This window comes from Pan troglodytes, chromosome 4 (assembly GCF_028858775.2).
Source record: "Pan troglodytes isolate AG18354 chromosome 4, NHGRI_mPanTro3-v2.0_pri, whole genome shotgun sequence".
Taxonomy (NCBI): Eukaryota; Metazoa; Chordata; class Mammalia; order Primates; family Hominidae; genus Pan; species Pan troglodytes.
The window spans coordinates 40,129,855-40,151,476 of record NC_072402.2 but is presented as its reverse complement, the minus strand read 5'-3'; the positions used below and the strand labels follow the sequence as shown (position 1 = coordinate 40,151,476).

The 21,622-nt window shown below is 40.9% G+C and overlaps 2 pseudogenes; one reads left to right on the top strand and one right to left on the bottom strand.

Moving 5' to 3' along the window:
• Positions 1–19,921, bottom strand: part of LOC471513 (importin subunit alpha-8-like) — a 79,026-nt pseudogene extending 59,105 nt beyond the window's left edge.
• A 211-nt stretch (positions 19,922–20,132) lies between these two features.
• On the top strand, positions 20,133–21,343 carry LOC100613040 (bridging integrator 2-like; annotated as a pseudogene).
• The last annotated feature ends 279 nt before the right edge of the window (positions 21,344–21,622 follow it).

Sequence of the window (21,622 nt, the reverse complement as noted above, 5' to 3'; positions counted from 1 at the left end):
AAATGCCTATACTCCTTATTTCTATAAATTTCCATCATTCCATCACTGATAAAAGAAAGGAAAAAGAACATCAGAAGTTGAAGGCATGATGGCAACACCCAGATAGATGCCACCAGGCCTATCTCCTGCTTAGAGGAGGACATTTATGCATTTCTGTGAATTGGGGGTCTCCAGAGTCCTATACATCTTTGTTTAGTCTCCCATTGCGAGGCTCCTGTGATGTCTAATGAAGTGAGCATAGGAATTGCCCTAAGCTAGAATGCTACAGTTAGTCATTTGCTGACTTTGGTACTTGCTCACTATGTGGGTGGGGCTAGGCCTGCAGTGGAGGTGGGTGAGAGAGCTTCTACGTCAGTGTCAGCAGAGGTGAATGAGGATAGACCACTCAATGGCTGCCTTCTAACTATCATGTTAGGGAAAGCCTTCCCCTACCATTTGTTTCTGGTTGGCCGTATGTTGATATTAGAGTCAAGATATTACTGCAATCTCATTTTCTCCTCTGAGCAACGTTGCTGTGTTGATTATGTAGGGAGGCTGATGGTAGATATCTCGTCCTATTTTTTGTTTGTGTCTTGTTCTTAACCACACCATGTAGTTGACCGAATGTCTTGATTCCTTCTGATTCTGAGGTACTTGTGCAAGCCCCAATTTAGGAAATACTAATTGTTTTCTGATACAAATCAGCAGTCAGTATTGGTTGGGATGGAAACCAGGGACTTTGAGACTTTTGCTTTGATCAGATTAGACCACTGGGATTAACTGTGTCTGCAGAGGGGAAACAGAGAGATAACCAGGAACTGGGTCTCCTAATCTTTGGTCAGCTACTTTTGTCTATCATGTCAGTTTGAAGGGAATCTACAAGGTAGAACTCTCTTCATGTAACTGCCCACACTTTAGTAGTAGTGCAAGGAGATTTGTAAAATAGATAACATGTTCACTCACATTTCTAGGTTTATTTGAGGAAAGGGCTTAATATATCATCATTTTGGTCTGTCCAAGTACACTGATGCATAATCAATATCTGTAAGTTTTAAGAGAAAAACTATATTGAGTAAATACTTTTAAATTATCTTAACATTTTTGAATATCTTTCTTTCCAATAACATACTTTTGATCTCAAAAATGTTTTCATCGTTTCTGATGAATAATCCATTAGCTGGAAAAACTTGAGTTATAACAGATGGCATGAAATAGAAATGTTACCTCTGCAATTTAAAATCCATTTTCTTTCATTTGAGACATTTATTTTTGAGATATCTGCCTTGCAATCTCAGACCATGTAAATGTGTTTGTGACTTGGGAAAGGAATGTGCCACTGACTAGCATAATTGAATTGTAGAGTAAATTTCTTTCTTCCTTTTTGTCTGTATTAAGGCCTCATCTAGTCTGTGAGCCAGCACCACCCATTCATGTTGCAGAGATCTATCGGATGCTAGAGGGGCCTGCAATGGTCCCTGGTCCATTAAAAACAGCTTAGGGCCAGATAAACCCTGACCTCCCCAGCAAAATCTGATCACCTATTTCGTATTACTCCCTGATTCCCAGGTTCCTAAACTTTGATCTTTATCTCGAAGTTAGAACCTTTTTAACTGCTTTTCATAGCATTTGGTAATCTCTCATTCAAATTCCTCAGAATTGATTTTGGCATTGCACTGAAACTCCAGCTCTTACCTCAGAGGCTAAAGGAATCCATTTCTTCCCTGGTATTGTGTATCTTCATGTGCCCCTGGTATGGGTCTTGCTGTGTTTCATGTCACATTAGTCACTACCCTATTTTTTTAATAAAAATTTTATTTTTTTATTTGTGCAAATGTATGATAAATTTTTTACATGTATATGATGTGCAGTGATCAAGTCAGGGTATCTAGGGTGTTTGCCACCTGAGTACAACACATTTTTTAAAAGTATAGTCATCCTATCTGCTATGAAATATCACACTTATCCCTTCTTTTTTTTTTCAACTTCCACTTTTAGTTTAGATTCGGGAGCACATGTACAGGTTTGTTACATGGGTATATTGCATGATGCTGAGGTTTGGGGTATGATTAAATCTGTCAGCCAGGTAGTGAGCATAGTACTCAATAGGTAGGATTTCAACACTTGGCTCCCTTCCTCATCTTCCCTCTGTAGTCCCCAGTGTCTCTTATTCCCAGCTTTATGTCCATGTGTACCCATTGTTTAGCTCCCACCTATAAGTGAGTATATGTAGTGTTTGGTTTTCTGTTTCTGTGTTAAGTCACTTAGGATAAAGGCCTCCAGCTGCATCCATATTTCTGCAAAAGACATGATTTTATTCTTTTTATGGGTGCATTGTATTCCATGTATCAGGTGTTCTTTATCCAATCCACCATTCATGGACACCTAGGTTGATTCCATGTCTTGGCTACTGTTAATAGTGCTGTGATGAACATATGAGTGCATGTGTCTTTTTGGTAGAATGATCTATTTTTCTTTGGGTATATACCCAGTAATGGGATTGCTGGGATGATTGGTAGCTCTATTTTTAGTTCTTTGATAAATCTCCAAACTGCTTTCCACAGTGACTGAACTTATTTACATTCCCACCAACCATGTATAAGCATCCGCTTTCCTCTGCAGCCTCACCAACATCTGTTAATTTTTTAGTGATAGCCATTCTGATTGGTGTGAGATGGTATCTCATTGTGGTTTTGATTTGCATTTCTCTGATGATTAGTGATGTTGAACATTTTTTGATATATTTGTTGGCCACCTGTATGTCCTCTTTTGAGAAGTGTCTATTCATGCCCTTTGTCCACTTTTCAATGGCATTATTTGTTTTTTGCTTGTTGATTTTTTTAAGATCATTAGAGATTTTGGATATATGCAAATGTACCATCATGAGGTCTGTAAAGTATTCTAAGATTCTTTGGGTCTAACTAAAGGGTCTTTGCGTCTAACACTGAGGTTTTGCAGCCATAAAAAAGAACAGAATCACGTCCTTTGCAGCAACATGGAAGAAGCTGGAAGCCGTTACCCTAAGCAAATCAATGCAGGAACAGAAAACTAAATACTGCATGTTGTCGTAAGTGAGAGATAAACATTGGGTACTCATGGACATAAAGATGGCAATAGACACTGGAGACTGCTAGAGTGGGGAGGTAGGAAGGAGGCCAAGAGTTGAAAAACTACCTATTGGGTACTATGCTTACTATCTGGGTGATGGGTTTAATTGTATCCTAAACCTCTGCATCATATAATATACCCATGTAACAAATGTGTACATGTACCTCCTGAATCTAAAATAGAAGTTGAAATTATAGAAAAAAAACATTGAGTTTTGAGCCACCAAATGTACTTTACCCCTGCCATATGAAAGCAGTGGAAAGTCTCTGGAAGTGAAGAAGGTGGGGAAAGAGAGAACTTCATGCTGAAAAGATCAGACATGTCACCAAGGAGCCAGGGATTTTGATCTGCGAATGACAGCCAGTCCAGTTGACTGGAAATTAAGGTGAATTGTGGGAGATGAAGCCAGCAAGGTAGGTGGGAACCAGATCATGGAGAATTTTTGTTCCACAGTAAAATATCTCAATTTTAGTGAAGGGAATGGGAAATCATTGTAGGTTTTTAAGCGAGGGAGGACATCATTAGAATTGTTCATTACTTTGGCAGCATTATACAGACAGATTGGAGAGAAGACAGACTGGAGGCACTAGGACCAATTAGATGGCTGTGGCAGTACTCTAGCCCAGAGGGATATCAGTGAGAATGTCAGAGTAAGGACTTTCAAAAATCCTCTTCTTTATAAAAACAATTAGAACACTGGCATACTTGTCAGGATCAGCTTCCCCAGAACTCTGTAAATTAACTAAAAGTTTGCAGCAATCCAGAGAGTGGTTTTTACAAGAAAACTAGATAAATATTTATAAAATCATGGACTTTGTGGCATTTTAATTTGCCCTATTCTGATCCTGTTCTCTCTAGCTCTGTGGTAGTATTGAAAAATAACAGCTCATGATGCCAGTGAAAACCAGCAGCTGGACAGTCTCTGGAGGGAGCAAAGTGTGTTTGGAGCTCCTTTCAAAGCTCCATTGACAGAGAATTGTCATTATTTGACCTGTCTGGTGGTTTCATGGAAGGCCCCACTCACAATGTTTGTTTTTATTTAACCTGAGTCAGAGCTTGCCTGCTTTCTCCGGGAGGATTTGTCAAAAACAATCAATGGCAATTGTTTAATATCCTAGCAACCTGAGGTGATAGATAACAGTTTGACCAAACAATAGCCCAATCAAAAAGCTTAAAAAGAAAATCTGGGAAATGAAATGACCAAAAGCCATTTTAAAAAGGTCCTGCACATTCCTGGGAATCTAGAAGGCCATGCTCATGTGTAAGGCTGTGCACATGCCCAGGAGAGACTTGAGAAGGACTTGTGCTCTCACCTCTAACTGACCTTAAGGCTGTGCACAGGCAGGAGGTAATTGCTAAAGCAGAGTTGTAAGCTGACTGACAGAGTGTTGAAGGCCTCTCTGAAGATGCATACAGAGTTTCTTGGTAAAGACTTATTGATTCCATACATTAAAGAAAATATCTGTCTACTTTGTTGCTGATCACCACGCTTACCAAGCAGATACTTCAGCAGCTACACGTGACAATGAATGCAGTATTTATAGAATTACTTCAGAAAAGTCACTGAATAAACAAACAGCAGCAACAGCAGCAACAACAACAAATCCTGGAGAGAGAAAAATATCTGATTTCCAGAGTTCCCATGCTATATTATTTAAAATGTCCAATTTTCAACAAAAAATTATATAACATTGAAATAAATAAGAAAGTATGGCTCACACACAAGAGAAAAAGCAATCAATAGAAATTGTCCCTGAGGAAGCTCAGACATTAGACTTACTATACAAAGACTCTATATCAGCTATTTTAAATATGTTCAAATAACTGAAGGAAATTATGTCTAAAGAATCAAAGAAAAATATGAGAAGGAGCTCTCACCAAATAGAGAATATCAGTAAAGTGACATAAAGTAGTTTAATTACAAACCAAATAGAAATTGTGGGGAGGAAGCTTGATGGTGGGGAATTGCCTCAGTGCCCAAAATAATTCAGAGATTAGAGTCAGGATGATGGATAACCTAGCAGACTTTGTAACAGATGGGAAAAGTGATGAAGGGCATGATGGGCTCAGACTTCATGGTTTCCAAGCAATTCATGGGCCTGGGCTGTTTTTTTTTGGAGGTGTGTGCCTCATGCCACATGCATGCAGCATTCTGTTGCTTCTTTTTCACTCCTGTCAAGGGTGATGTGAGAGTAGAGAAGGTGACCTTTTCTGGATTATTTGAGCTTGGGGGCTCTGTCTTGACTCCCAGAGCATGTGGATTAATGTTGCATTTAAAAATATCTGGAGAATGCTTCAGAATTGAAATTTTCCACAAAAACATTAATTTTTATTGTAGTATCTTTAGGGTTTCTATTTGAACCTATCTTATAAAGATAGAACTGTTATTTATATATTAAATACATTTGCACTATATACACACATACAAAATGTACATACATAATTTATGTATGCATATATTATCTAAATTGTCAGTAATTGGATAGTTCTTTTTTTATTTTATTTTATTATTATTATACTTTAAGTTTTAGGGTACATGTGCACAATGTGCAGGTTTGTTACATATGCATACATGTGCCATGCTGGTGTGCTGCATCCATTAACTTGTCATTCAGCATTAGGTATATCTCCTAATGCTATCCCTCCCCCCTCCCCCCACCCCACAAAAGTCCCCAGAGTCTGATGTTCCCCTTCCTGTGTCCATATGTTCTCATTGTTCAATTCCCACCTATGAGTGAGAACATGCTGTGTTTGGTTTTTTGTCCTTGTGATAGTTTACTGAGAATGATGATTTCCAATTTCATCCATGTCCCTACAAAGGACATGAACTCATCATTTTTTATGGCTGCATAGTATTCCATGGTGTATATGTGCCACATTTTCTTAATCCATTCTATCATTGTTGGACATTTGGGTTGGTTCCAAGTCTTTGCTATTGGGAATAGTGCTGCAATAAACATACGTGTGCATGTGTCTTTACAACAGCATGATTTATAGTCCTTTGGGTATATACCCAGTAATGGGATGGCTGGGTCAAATGGTATTTCTAGTTCTAGATCCCTGAGGAATCGCCACACTGACTTCCACAATGGTTGAACTAGTTTACAGTCCCACCAACAGTGTAAAAGTGTTCCTATTTCTCCACATCCTCTCCAGCACCTGTTGTTTCCTGACTTTTTAATGATTGCCATTCTAACTACATGAGATGGTATCTCATTGTGGTTTTGATTTGCATTTCTCTGATGGCCAGTGATGGTGAACATTTTTTCATGTGTTTTTTGGCTGCATAAATATCTTCTTTTGAGAAGTGTCTGTTCGTGTCCTTTGCCCACTTTTTGATGGGGTTGTTCGTTTTTTTCTTGTAAATTTGTTTGAGTTCATTGTAGATTCTGGATATTAGCCCTTTGTCAGATGAGTAGTTTGCGAAAATTTTCTCCCATTTTGTAGGTTGCCTGTTTACTCTGGTGGTAGTTTCTTTTGCTGTGCGGAAGCTCTTTAGTTTAATTAGATCCCATTTGTCAATTTTGGCTTTTGTTGCCATTGCTTTTGGTGTTTTAGACATGAAGTCCTTGCCCATGCCTATGTCCTGAATGGTAATGCCTAGGTTTTCTTCAGGGGTTTTTATGGTTTTAGGTCTAACATGTAAGTCTTTAATCCATCTTGAATTAATTTTTGTATAAGGTGTAAGGAAGGGATCCAGTTTCAGCTTTCTACATATGGCTAGCCTGTTTTCCCAGCACCATTTATTAAATAGGGAATCCTTTCCTCATTGATTGTTTTTGTCAGGTTTGTCAAAGATCAGATAGTTGTAGATATGCAGCGTTATTTCCAAGGGCTCTGCTCTGTTCCATTGATCTATATCTCTGTTTTGGTACCAGTACCATGCTGTTTTGGTTACTGTAGCCTTGTAGTATAGTTTGAAGTCAGGTAGCGTGATGCCTCCAGCTTTGTTCTTTTGGCTTAGGATTGAGTTGGCGATGTGGGCTCTTTTTTGGTTCCATATGAACTTTCAAGTAGTTTTTTCCAATTCTGTGAAGAAAGTCATTGGTAGCTTGATGGGGATGACACTGAATCTATAAATGACCTTGGGCAGTATGGCCATTTTCGCAGTATTGATTCTTAGTACCCATGAGCATGGAATGTTCTTCCATTTGTTTGTATCCTCTTTTATTTCCTAGAGCAGTGGTTTGTAGTTCTCCTTGAAGAGGTCCTTCACATCCCTTGTAAGTTGGATTCCTAGGTATTTTATTCTCTTTGAAGCAATAGTGAATGGGAGTTCACTCATGATTTGGCTCTCTCTTTGTCTGTTATTGGTGTATAAGAATGCTTGTGATTTTTGTACATTGATTTTGTGTCCTGAGACTTTGCTGAAGTTGCTTATCAGCTTAAGGAGATTTTGGGCTGAGACAATGGGGTTTTCTTGATACACAATCATGTCATCTGCAAACAGGGACAATTTGACTTCCTCTTTTCCTAATTGCATACCCTTTATTTCCTTCTCCTGCCTAATTGCCCTGGCCAGAACTTCCAACACTATGTTGAATAGGAGTGGTGAGAGAGGGCATCCCTGTCTTGTGCCAGTTTCCAAAGGGAATGCTACCAGTTTTTGCCTATTCAGTAAGATATTGGCTGTGGGTTTGTCATACATAGCCCTTATTATTTTGAGATACGTCCCATCAATATCTATTTTATTGAGAGCTTTTAGCGGGAAGATTGTTGAATTTTGTCAAAGGCCTTTTCTGCATCTATTGAGATAATCATGTGGTTTTTGTCTTTGGTTCTGTTTATATGTTGGATTACATTTATTGATTTGCTTATATTGAACCAGCCTTGCATCCCAGAGATGAAGCCCACTTGATCATGGTGGATAAGCTTTTTGATGTGCTGCTGGATTCGGTTTGCCAGTATTTTGTTGAGGATTTTTGCATCAATGTTCATCAAGGATATTGGTCTAAAATTCTCTCTTTTGGTTGTGTGTCTGCCTGGCTTTGGTATCAGGATGATGCTGGCCTCATAAAATGAGTTAGGGAGGATTCCCTCTTTTTCTATTGATTGGAATACTTTCGGAAGGAATGGTACCAGTTCCTCCTTGTACCTCTGGTAGAATTTGGCTGTGAATCCATCTGGTCCTGGACTCTTTTTGGTTGGTAAGCTATTGATTATTGCCAGAATTCAGAGCCTGTTATTGGTCTATTCAGAGATTCACCTTCTCCTGGTTTAGTCTTGGGAGGCTGTATGTGTTGAAGAATTTATCCATTTCTTCTAGACTTTCTAGTTTATTTGCGTAGAGGTGTTTGCAGTATTCTCTGATGGTAGTTTGTATTTCTGTGGGATTGGTGGAGATATCCCCTTTGTCATTTTTTATTGTGTCTATTTGATTCTTCTCTCTTTTTTTCTTTATTAGTCTTGCTAGCGGTCTAACAATTTTGTTGATCCTTTCAAAAAACCAGCTCCTGGATTCATTAATTTTTTGAATGGTTTTTTGTGTCTCTATTTCCTTCAGTTCTGCTCTGATTTTAGTTATTTCTTGCCTTCTGCTAGCTTTTGAATGTGTTTGCTCTTGCTTTTCTAGTTCTTTTAATTGTGATGTTAGGGTGTCAATTTTGGATCTTTCCTCCTTTCTCTTGTGGGCATTTAGTGCTATAAATTTCCCTCTACACACTGCTTTGAATGTGTCCCAGAGATTCTGGTGTGTTGTGTCTTTGTTCTCGTTGGTTTCAAAGAACATCTTTATTTCTGCCTTCATTTTATTATGTACCCAGTAGTCATTCAGGAGCAGATTGTTCATTTTCCATGTAGTTGAGTGGTTTTGAGTGAGTTTCTTAATCCTGAGTTCTAGTTTGATTGCACTGTGGTCTGAGAGACAGTTTGTTATAATTTCTGTTTTACATTTGCTGAGGAGAGCTTTACTTCCAAGTATATGGTCAATTTTGGAATAGGTGTGGTGTGGTGCTGAAAAAAATGTATATTCTGTTGATTTGGGGTGGACAGTTCTGTAGATGTCTATTAGGTCTGCTTGGTGCAGAGCTGAGTTCAATTCCTGGGTATCCTTGTTACCTTTCTGTCTTGTTGATCTGTCTAATGTTGACAGTGGGGTGTTAAAGTCTCCCATTATTATTGAGTGGGAGTCTAAGTCTCTTTGTAGGTCACTAAGGACTTGCTTTATGAATCTTGGTGCTCCTGTATTGGGTGCATATATATTTAGGATAGTTAGCTCTTCTTGTTGAATTGATCCCTTTACCATTATGTAATGGCCTTCTTTGTCTCTTTTGATCTTCGTTGGTTTAAAGTCTGTTTTATCAGAGACTAGGATTGCAACCCCTGCCTTTTTTTGTTTTCCATTTGCTTGGTAGATCTTCCTCCATCCTTTTATTTTGAGCCTATGTGTGTCTCTGCACGTGAGATGGGATTCCTGAATACAGCACACTGATGGGTCTTGACTCTTTATCCAATTTGCCAGTCTGTGTCTTTTAATTGGAGAATTAGTCCATTTACATTTAAGGTTAATATTGTTATGTGTGAATTTGATCATGTCATTATGATGTTAGCTGGTTATTTTGCTCATTAGTTGATGCAATTTCTTCCTAGCCTCGATAGTCTTTACAATTTCCATGATTTTGCAGTGGCTGGTACGAGTTCCTTTCCATGTTTAGTGCTTCCTTCAGGAGCTCTTTTAGGGCAGGCCTGGTGGTGACAAAAATCTCTCAGCATTTGCTTGTCTGTAAAGTATTTTATTTCTCCTTCACTTATGAAGCTTAGTTTGGCTGGATATGAAATTTTGGTTTGAAAATTCTTTCCTTTAATAATATTGAATATTGGCCCCCACTCTCTTCTGGCATGTAGAGTTTCTGCCGAGAGATCCGCTGTTAGTCTGATGGGCTTCCCTTTGTGGGTAACCCGACCCTTCTCTCTGGCTGCCCTTAACATTTTTTCCTTCATTTCAACTTTGGCGAATCTGACAATTATGTGTCTTGGAGTTGCTCTTCTCGAGGAGTATCTTTGTGGCGTTCTCTGTATTTCCTGAATCTGAATGTTGGCCTGCCTTGCTAGATTGGGGAAGTTCTCCTGGATAATATCCTGCAGAGTGTTTTCCAACTTGGTTCCATTCTCCCTGTCACTTTCAGGTACACCAATCAGACGTAGATTTGGTTTTTTCACATAGTCCCATATTTCTTGGAGGCTTTGTTTATTTCTTTTTATTCTTTTTTCTCTAAACTTCCCTTCTCACTTCATTTCATTCATTTCATCTTCCATCACTGATACCCTTTCTTCCAGCTGATCGCATCAGCTCCTGAGGCTTCTGCATTCTTCACGTAGTTCTCAAGCCTTGGCTTTCAGCTCCATCAGCTCGTTTAAGCACTTCTCTGTATTGGTTATTCTAGTTATACATTTGTCTAAATTTTTTTCAAAGTTTTTAACTTCTTTGCCTTTGGTTTGAATTTCCTCTGGTAGCTCGGAGTAGTTTGATTGTCTGAAGCCTTCTTCTCTCAACTTGTCAAAGTCATTTTCTGTCCAGCTTTGTTCCGTTGCTGGTGAGGAACTGCATTCCTTTGGAAGAGGAGAGGCGCTCTGCTTTTTAGAGTTTCCAGTTTTTCTGCTCTGTTTTTTCCCCATCTTTGTGGTTTTATCTAGTTTTGGTCTTTGATGATGGTGATGTACAGATGGGTTTTCGGTGTGGATGTCCTTTCTGTTTGTTAGTTTTCCTTCTAACAGACAGGACCCTGAGCTGCAGGTCTGTTGGAGTTTGCTGGAGGTCCGCTCCAGACCGTGTTTGCCTGGGTATCAGCAGCGGTGGGTGCAGAACAAGGGATTTTCGCGAACTGCGGATGCGGCTGTCTGATCGTTCCTCTGGAAGTTTTGTCTCAGAGGAGTACCCGGCCGTGTGAGGTGTCAGTCTGCCCGTACTTGGGGGTGCCTCCCAGTTAGGCTGCTCAGGGGTCAGGGGTCAGGGACCCACTTGAGGAGGCAATCTGCCCGTTCTCAGATCTCCAGCTGCGTGCTGGGAGAACCACTGCTCTCTTCAAAGCTGTCAGACAGGGACATTTAAGTCTGCAGAGGTTACTGCTGTCTTTTTGTTTGTCTGTGCCCTGCCCCCAGAGGTGGAGCCTACAGAGGCAGGCAGGCCTCCTTCAGCTGTGGTGGGCTCCACCCTTCGAGCTTCCTGGCTGCTTTGTTTACCTAAGCAAGCCTGGGCAATGGCAGGCGCCCCTCCCCCAGCCTCGCTGCTGCCTTGCAGTTTGATCTCAGACTGCTGTGCTAGCAATCAGCGAGACTCCGTGGGCGTAGGACCCTCCAAGCCAGGTGAGGGATATAATCTTCTGGTGCGCCGTTTTTTAAGCCCGTCAGAAAAGCACAGTATTCAGGTGGGAGTGAACCGATTTTCCAGGTGTCGTCTGTCACCCCTTTCTTTGACTAGGAAAGGGAACTCCCTGACCCCTTGTGCTTCCTGAGTGAGGCAATGCCTCACCCTGCTTCAGCTCGTGCATGGTGCGCTGCACCCACTGTCCTGCGCCCAGTGTCTGGCACTCCCTAGTGAGATGAACTTGGTACCTCAGATGGAAATGCAGAAATCACCCGTCTTCTTTGTCGCTTACGCTGGGAGCTGTAGACCAGACCTGTTCCTATTCGGCCATCTTGGCTCTCACACCTGGATAGTTCTTAACCACTTGCTTTTGAACAGTAATCTGGGTCTTCTTTCTTAATAAGGTGGTAGACACTCACACTAACACATAGGAAATCTTATGTCCCTGTGTGCAAGAAATTCAGGCTACTGTGCCTTCACAGAAGGTGCTGTATGGGGCTAAGAAATGAGTGGGCAAGCAATTTCTCCATCTGTAGAATAAGGAGTCTGGATTAGCTGTCATCCCTTTCAGCTCTAGGTTTCTGTGCTTTAACCCAGGTAAAAAGGAACCTTTGGATTTGGCCATTTGTTGTAGTTACTGTTTTCCTTTTGTTCTTATCCTTCGGGGTTGAAATGCTTTTCCCAGAGCTCAAATGGTCTATTTTGCCTCTGATAATTTCCAAACTGTGAAATCTGTTTCCAGTGTAGTTTGCCATAGCCATGGAAGAGCCTTGGTTTTTAATGCAGACTTTTATGTCTTCCCTTCCCTTTGGATCTCTAACATTATGAAACTGGCTCATAATTTGCTGGGCATTTGTTTTGGGATTTGCATAAAGTTGATCAACTGAAATAGGGCTAACAAAATGATTACAAAGTTAGCCTGATGAAAAGAGGTATTTATATGGGATGTGTGATGTTGTATTGGGAAGCAAGTCTATTCAGTAAGATGTGAAGAAAGCTGGGAAGGGGAACTGGTGAGCAGGATGATCTAAAAGGCTAATGTTGACTGTGCATTGGGTGCCAGGCACTGGGCTAGGTATATTATATATGTTAGAGCTAATCTTCATAAAATCCTGTGAGATGGATTCTTGTTTTTATTTTTCAGTTAAGAAATTTGAGCTCAATAAACTTACATAGTTTTGAACAACTTAGTAGTTATTCAAAAGTGAACAGCTATTAAGGAAGAGAACTAGGATTTAAATACTTGTCTCTCTTATTCCAGTATCTATCATTGTTCCAGTATTCCAAAATGATTCTTAAAAATAAGAGCATAGAATGTCAGGGCTCAAAGTGCCCTTAGAGATTATTCAACCTTTCATTTTGTACACATGCATAACTGAAATCCATCTGGATGACCTGATTTGTCCAAGATTATGAAAGGTGATAGGACCCTTGAGTGTTGTGTGTAGGAGTCAGAAGTACCACAAAAAGTTGTTTTTTTTTTTTTAAAAAAAAGAAAGTTTTATCATTTTCTGTTGAACCTATGGTTTATTCTTCACAGGTTTTTGTCTTTGCTAATGACAGTCTTTTCACACCAAATTCTCAAAACAAGTGTGACCTACACTTTCTCCCAGCCATCCCGAACTTTTCTTTCATTCCACCGCAGAACTCTTAGCATCCTGCATATTAACCTGAAGCCTAACTGTATTAAATCTGTTTAGAATTTCAGCCTGCACAGTCTTGTTAAAATCTTCCATTTGTTTGAGAACCACCAATGATGAAGATGATGAGACCCTTGTTCTCACAGCTCAGATTATGGTAAATGAGCTCATGTCAACCTTCTCCATTTACTTCAGGGTGTTACAAATTTTGACACATCATTTCTTTTAGACTTCAACTTTGTAAATTGTTGACTCATACTCTCTTCTTGTGTGGAAGTTTCTACATTTCCTCATCACCCAAATTATTGACAATTACATATTATTCTCATGGCAGAATTATCAACTTTATCTTCGGAATTCTGTTTTGAGATTTAAAATTTTGTTTACAACTCAGTTTTCTACTTGCATTCCTCTTTTATTCAAAGAAAAAAATAAAAGTAATGAATTAACAGTGTTGTGAAAGGTGTACTCATGGCATAAAATCTTCTGGGGGGTGGTTATAGAGTTTTACATAAGCACACTTGTGTTTAAAGCTTGAATTACACTTTATAGCTCAAGACCAAATATGTGCTCTTCACATCTCAGTAATGGATGTTTGGTAGTTTTGATATAGTTTGGTGGGTTTTTAGGTTAGGGAGAGATAAACTTTTTTTTCCTGATTCAGGTGATTAAAGTCCTGCCTATAAAAATATCATTTATTTTGGCTAGGGTATTTTGTTTGCTGACAACAGGTCTTTGGAAGGCAAAAAGAACCAGCTCACTGAAAGGGGGCTCTTAAGATATTTCTGATCTGGATTACTTGGAATCAGGGGTCTCAGAAGCCACAGTCCTCAAAAAAACAAAACAAAACAAAACAAACCCAGAGAGAGAGAGAGAGAGAGAGGCTGTCGGTGGTCAGTGAAATAGCCCAGCAACTCTGAGTGTCTTGTGACTTCTCACCCTCTTGGTGCAAATTGATCAGAGCTGTGAGGATGGGCTGCCCCTGTCCAGAGCGTCAAGAACAAAGTTATCTGTCCATGTGAGGAGTAAATGTAAAATGGAGCCCTGAATCCCAACAAGTGATTCATCTGTCTGCACAACTCAATGAGCTTGCCTTCATGTCTTCCTCCCAAGCTTACACCAGCACTTCTGGGACTGGATCCTAGGGAAAACATGGTTCCCATCTGTCATCCTAACTCTAGGTAAACGTAGACATAGGCAGCACTAATGTCTACAATGCGAAAACTGATTTTAGTAAATCCTCACTTAAAGTGCTATTTGTAGTCTTGCTTTGATTAATAACTGCTACCTAAGGACAGTATATCTTAGCGAGAGTTAACACTCTGTCAAATTCTTCAGTTGGCTAGATACTGACAGTAAGTAGAGAGAAAACAGCGTCCCTTCTGACAAATGAAATTCAAGTCCTATTTCTTACTGGAAAGCAAGAATGATTGGAGATAATCCAACACTTCAAATGATTATCACTGATAACTGGAGGTAAAAATGACCGTGCTTCAAAATGTGTTCCCAGAGTTCTACTTTTAGCTTCAGTTTAGATTTTAGTCCTGCCATATTACATTATGATCATGAACTAATGAGTTATTTTATTTTAAAGAACTCTTGAATGTTCCAAGATTCTCTAGTGATGCTGAGTTTTGTTACTCCAGGATATGTCCATGAAGCAAGGCAAAGTTACCTCTATTATTTCATTTGCTTCCATCCAGGAGCTACTGCTAGTGATCACATGAGAACAAAGACCCTTGATATGTAATAACCGTCAAATGCCAAGATTCTGGCTGCCATTGCCAGTGCCTTGCTGGAGTCTTTGAACTTAGCTTCTGGGTCAAAGCATCTAGAAAGCAGTTTGATTAATATATGCATTAAAAGATGCATGCCCATGTTGCAAAATAAACTGGAAAAATAAATAGCAGCTTCTTTGGCTGGCTTTGGTGGTGTATTGCTTTGGATAGAATTCCAAATGGAAATTCAGATGGCTCTTAAAACAAGGTAGTAAGCGTTTAGATCCCTGAGCTGAGGCTGCAGATAAAACTGAGGCAGAGTACAGAAGAGAGGGATAGTGGTCTGCAGTTGGGCTGTCCAGCTCATTTCCAGTCTCCCAGCTGGTGGTGTCAGGTGGTTCTCTAGCTCACTCTATGGAGCTCAGTGTTCTTCACTCATCATCAGGGCCTCCCTGAAAAAATGGGACTTGCATAACTGTCTGCCCTATTTCTTTTCTTAAAAATGCTTTAGAAACTGTAAAGTTTTCTGCAAATATAAGGTATTGTTCTGCCATCTGCACAGGGTTTAATAGCATCCTCCCAAACTCACATTCACTTGGAACCTCAGAATGTGACCTTATTCGGAAATAGGGTCTTTGTGTATTTAATTAGTTAAGATGAAGTCATACTAGATAGGGTGGGTCCTAATTCCAGTGTCTGATGTTCTCATAAGAGGAGAGGACTCTCATACACAGAGGTGCACAGGAAAGAAGGTCATGTGATGATGAGATTGGAGATGGAACAGCACAGCTACAAGCTAAAGAACACCAAGGACTGCTGGTAACTACCAGAAGCTAGGAAAGGCATGGAGCAGAGGCATTCCCAGTAGATGACAGTAACAAGCCTCAGTTGTGACAACCAAAAAAGGCTTCTCTCAGAGTCTCCAGAGAAAAACAATCCTGCTGACACCTTGATTTCAGACTTCTGGCCTCCAGAACTGTGAAAGAATACGTTCCTGCTCCTTTAAGCCACTCGATTGGTGATAATTTGTTACAGCAGTGCCAGGAAATTTTCTTACCTCCTTTGGATGATAGCTACTTTGTGTCCCACACTGTGCTAAAACAGGTATGAAGAATGCAAAAGTTGATCAAGATGTATCCAAGGATGGGCAGGAGGTTTTTATGTCTGCTTTTTTTTTTTTTTCCTAATCATGGACATTTTTGACCAGCTCATCTTATTCGGTTAGAATAGGCAAATGGATTTCTAGAAGAAAAACTGGATTGTTATGGATTAAGGTGATGGATGGATTATATATGTCAAGAGTCTACTTTAGTTGCAAGTAACCCCCCAAAATCAAATTCAAGTGAAATTTAACAGATATTATTAGGTCTCTTTCTCCACATCTGAGCTTTCTTTCTCTTTTTCTGGTGACTTCAACTTCTCTTGTTGCAGATGGCTTCTCCATGGAAGCTTCCTTCCAGGGAGCCACAAGGAGCACAGATGCAGGCAAGTCCAGTTTATTTTGTCCTCACTGGCACATCTTACATCAGCGGTTCCTAACTAGGGTTAATTTTGCACCCCACCCCCATGGAAATTTGTCAATGTCTAGAAATATTTTTGGTTGTCACAACTGGGGCTTGTTACTGGCATCTATTGGGAATGCTACTGAACATCCTAGAATGTACAAGACAGCTCCCATAACAGACAATTATCCAGAACAAAATGTCAAGAGCGCCGATATTGAGAAACTCTGTCTTAGAACATCTCTCCTGAAAGTGCTGGTGGAGATGTTTCAAGAGGACTTCAATCTCCCAAGTTTTGGTCATGTGCCCAACCTTTAGCCAATCAAAGTGGCCAGAATAACAACCACTGGCCATATCATTGACCAGGTGTGGGGCCAAATGACCAACCCCTCAAGATTCCATAGATGATGGGTGGTCTCCAAAGGGAAGAACACTTGGGAGAAAATGTGTGCTCACTACAAATTGGTTTAAGGACAGGTGGAGGAGCTCAGACTCTTTAGACTAAATATTACTTATTACTTAAAGGAAATGAGGCAATCTTGATCATGGCTCACCTCCAAAGCAGCACTCTGAGGGCTTTATTACGTCTTCAGTAAATGTTTATTGGAGGTCTTGTCTGTGCCAGGTTCTGGGGCCAGGAATGTGAACTTCACTGTCAGAGCTGCTACACTATGGTAACCCTTGCAGGTTACAGAGCAGCGCGGTGGGGTGGGGGGAGGGTGGGATATGGGGATATAAGCAAACACCCACACAAAACTGCTAAGAAAGAGAAGAGCCCATGAGAGAGAGTAATAAGAATGACCTATTTTGGGTAAATGGGAAACATCATAAGGCATAAGTAAGAGCAAAGGTGATAACTGTGGGTTTGTGCAGAAATGTCAGCTAGTGGCTACTGGTTGGGACCAAGGCTGTCTGTCCCTAGCCGAGACAGATCCATTTTAAATAGTCATTGGTTTTGAAAAGCAGAGAGTTTGTTTATTTTTGTCTCTCTAATCTGATTCTGAGAAGACCATGAAAGAAAACAGAGAAACCAAAATACCTAAATTGTTCTAATTTAATAGAGGCTTGAAGGAAGACAGACTATTAAAAGTGCCCTGAGGAAGCCTCGCCTGAGAACTGCAGCATGGGTCTGCGATAAGGTTTCAGAGCCCTGTCCCTGCACACACAGCCATCTCTTCATAGGAGCACTAATGGGAGAGAGTGGATTTAACTGTGTGATGCTGTTGGCCTTGGCCAGAGAATGCCAGTGTTAGTTAGGAACAGGTCAGAGAGGGAACGTGACTTAAAAAAAAAATTGCAAGTTTCCCATTTAAAGTACACAATTCAATGGTTTTTAGTATATTCACAGATATGTGCAACAATTGTCACAATCAATTTTTAGATAATTTGTAACACCTGCTATTGGCAGTCGCTCTTGTTTTACCCCAACTCCCCAGCATTAGGTGACACCAATCTGCTTTCTTTCTCTAGGATTTGCCTGTTCTGGACATATCATACAGATGGAGTCACATAATATGTTGCCTTTTGTGTCACATATTATGTATCTTACCAGTCACATAGTATCTGACTTCTTTCACTTAGCATGTATTTTCAAGATCCATCCACACTGTAGTATATATCAGTATGTCATTCCTTTTTATGGCTGAATAATATTCCATTATAGAGATGTGTCACATTTTACTCATCCATTCATCAGTCAGGGACATTTGGGTTGTTTCCAGCAATGATTTTTATTAGTTTTATGTGCCAGGTGAGCAAGGAAAGCAATGAGGCCAAACCTGTCCCATGGTTGAGCTACCTGTAAGTCACTCTGGCCATATGGTAGGAAGGCGAGAGACGTCTTTCACTTGATGGTGGCTCAGGGCTCGTTTGTGAATTTCAATTGTCAGAAATGCCCCCTGCCCTTCTTCCATGGACATCTGGATTTGGTTATGCTGACTACTCAGCACCTTTTGCAATATCGTTAGTTCCTGTGTTGTCCTTTCCTCTGACACTGTAGATTTATCATTGTCAGTGGTTTTGGCTCCACCAGCCTCAAACAGTACCTCTTCAAGTGCTAGATAAGCTCTGCAGCAGTGCAGAGATTTGCAGCATAATTGTGTATAATAAACTCTTATGTAGTTGTCATATTTTGCATTGAAAAACCTTTGATATTCAACAATGTCATTCAGTGTTAATGATTCCTATATGTATCATTCCTTACGATTTGAAAAATCACTTTGACATATTAACCCATTTAATTTTCATTTCTGTGCTGAGAGGTAAGAAGTTGAACATTATTGTCCTCACTTGGCAGAAAAGTTGAGACTTAGAAGCCTCGAGGAAGCCACAGCATTGGCTCCAGAATCCAGGTTTCCTGACAGATCCTCCATTCCTCTTTCCTAAGGGACCACACTGATTTCCACGGTGCCATGCAAACCACAGCAAAATGTGGCCAGATTGGTCTGCAAAAGAAAACACCTGTGCATGTGTGTCAGGGTCCTGAATCCTTTTGCTATCCCAGTGGAGGGACACTGAAGCCTTGTTCTTATTTGGAGACAGTACTGGCGTCTTTGTTCCTGCCTGCTTTTCCTCTAGTACCACAGATATATTTAAAATGCCACTTAGTCTAAACCAGGGAGTTGAATGGGTTTTCACAGTCTCTGTGACTAGCTAATTGTAGCTGCTGGGCACACGCTCTTATTTCTGTTGACATACTGTAGGAGTGCCAGGACTGGAAATTGTTGTCTGTGGGAGAGAGAGACACCAGCAAGAGGGGAGACAAGTGGGCTCAAGGTAGTAGAGGGAGGGTTTTGTTCTTGGTAATGTTTTCTTTGTTTAACTATTGTAAAGTGGTAAAATTGTTTCTGATTTTCCATTAAACTGCTGTTGGAAAACCAGGAGAGCATGCATAGCATCAATACACATTTCTCTTTAATTCTTATTTTGACCTTTCATTTTAACTCCTTTTTCCTGTAAGCTACTGTTAAATATGCAAACCAATTAACCTATCTTTCATGTCTTTCATTTATCCTCCCAACTTCCAAAATAATACATGGTAAAATTGTACCTATTTGCCCATCCTCCTCACAAAAGACATAAAAATCACAAAAATTATACAATCACCACTCAGCAACTGAAACACCAAGATGTCAGGATGATCCATCCACAGACACAATAATAGCCGGTGTTTGATATAAGTTTGTCCTGCCCAGTAAACTCCATGTCAATAGGATTATGCCCTATTGTTAGTTTCTGCATCCTCAGGCAGGGCCCACCCAGCATGGGGACTTCACAGAGCAGACACTCCATAAATACTTGTGGGATGAGTGAATCAGTGCACACAGTAGGCTCAACAAACATTTGATTGATTCCACCCACTTCTCTCCAGTTTAAAATAGTTTTGTCACCAGGCGCAGTGGTTCAAGCCTGTAATCCCAGCACTTTGGGTGGCTGAAGCAGGTGGATTGCATGAGTTCGAGGCCAGCCTGGGTAACATGGCGAAACCTCATCTCTACAAAAAATAAAGAAATTAGTTTCCATGGTCCTCACACCCTGGTCAGCCAGTTGCTCCTCGTAGTCTTCCCAAAGGAGATCATTATTCCCTACGATGGCCTTCAGCTCCTCATGACTATCCCACTCGCTGCTGTAGATTTCCTGCAGGGTTTCTGATACTCTTTTTAAACTTTCATGCATCACTTCAGCTGCACTAAGGAAGTTCTTGAGGTCCTTGTATAGCTTGTGGTCTTCTGCCTGTTGTTGGTAGAAGTTGTTGGCGCTTTGTTCAAATTGTTCACCTTTGGTTTACTACTTCACCCAGTTCAGTGAGATTGAGGAGAGAATTGCCAAGTGGGGTTGAAAACTCATGGATTATGATGGTGCCCAACATCATCTGGATGCAGTACAGAATGCCAAGAAGAAAGATGAGGCCAAGACTGCCAAGGCAGAGGAAGAGTTCAACAAAGCCCAGACTATGTTTGAAGATCTGAACCAAAAACTACTAGAGGAGCTGCCTATTCTTTATAATAGTCATGTTGGCTGCTATGTGACCATCTTCCAAAACATTTCCAATTTGAGGGATGTCTTCTACAGGGAAATGAGCAACCTGAACTGCAATCTCTAGGAGGTGATGAGCAAACTGCAGAAGCAACATTCCAATAAAGTCTTTGTGGTGAAGGGACTATCAAGCAGCAGCAGGCTGTCTTTAGTCATTTATCCCCCAGTTCAAACATCTGTAGCCTCCAGTCCTCTTACCTCACCTACTAGTCCCTCTACACTTTCCTTGAAGAGTGAGAGTGAATCTGTTGCAACAACTGAAGATCTGGCACCTGATGCAGCCCAGGGGAAGATAATTCTGAGATCAAGGAGCACTTAGAAGATGAGGAAATAGAGAAGGAAGGATCTGAAGCAAGCTCCTCTGAGGAAGAAGAGCCTCTACCAGCCTGCAATGGCCCTGCCCAGACCCAGCCCTCTCCTACCATTGGGAGTGGCAAGTCCCAGGAGGAAGTTCTCCCTAGCTCCCCAGCTCCATCACCACGCAGAACCCTGAGCCCTTCAGGGCAGCCTTCATCATCTGCCACAGAAGTAGTCCTCCGAACCTGCACAGAAAGTGAAGGATCTGAACAACCAAAGAAGAGAACCTATATCCAGAGGACCTCAGCACCCCCTAGTAGGCCTCCACCCAGAGCCACTCCAAGCCCCAGGCTCTCCTCAGGAAACATACCCTCCAGTCCTCCAGCCTCTGAAGAGGGTTCACCCACTGGCCTAAGGGTCTCCTTGGGGACTGAGACTCCAAGTCCTAGGACCTCCCTAGAGTTCTCCCCTAATCCAGAACTACCAGAGAAGCCAGTAAGAACTGAGGTCAAAGAAAATGAAAACATCCACAATCAGAACCCCGAAGAACTTTGCACTTTTCCCACCTTAATGACATCTCAGACTGCTTCAGAGCCTGGAGAGGCAAAGAAGATGGAAGACAAGAAAGAGGATAATAAGCTTGTCTTAGCTGACTCCTCGGAGGGCCAAGACCAGCTTTAAGTCTCCACAGTACCAGACAAGAGCAACCTCACAGCACCTGAACCTCAAGAATAGGTATCTACAAGTGAAAATGCACAACTCTGAAGAGAAACTGCCAAGACTCCTCTCACCCCACACCTCCCCAAAGAAGCTCTTCAACCAGAGGGTATAGGTCAGAGGGATATAAGAGCCAGCAACCATCCCTGGGTTCTCAGTAGGAATGCTGGTGCTCTCTAAAGACCTGGCATTAATGGAGGCGGAGGAGAAGCCTTATGGGAGAGATGGAGGGAGGCAGGCTGAGGAGAAGAGAACATTAGACTCAAGGAATACTTAATTCAGGTTTTAGAATTATTAGAATAAGACTTTATACATTAACTAAAGTGG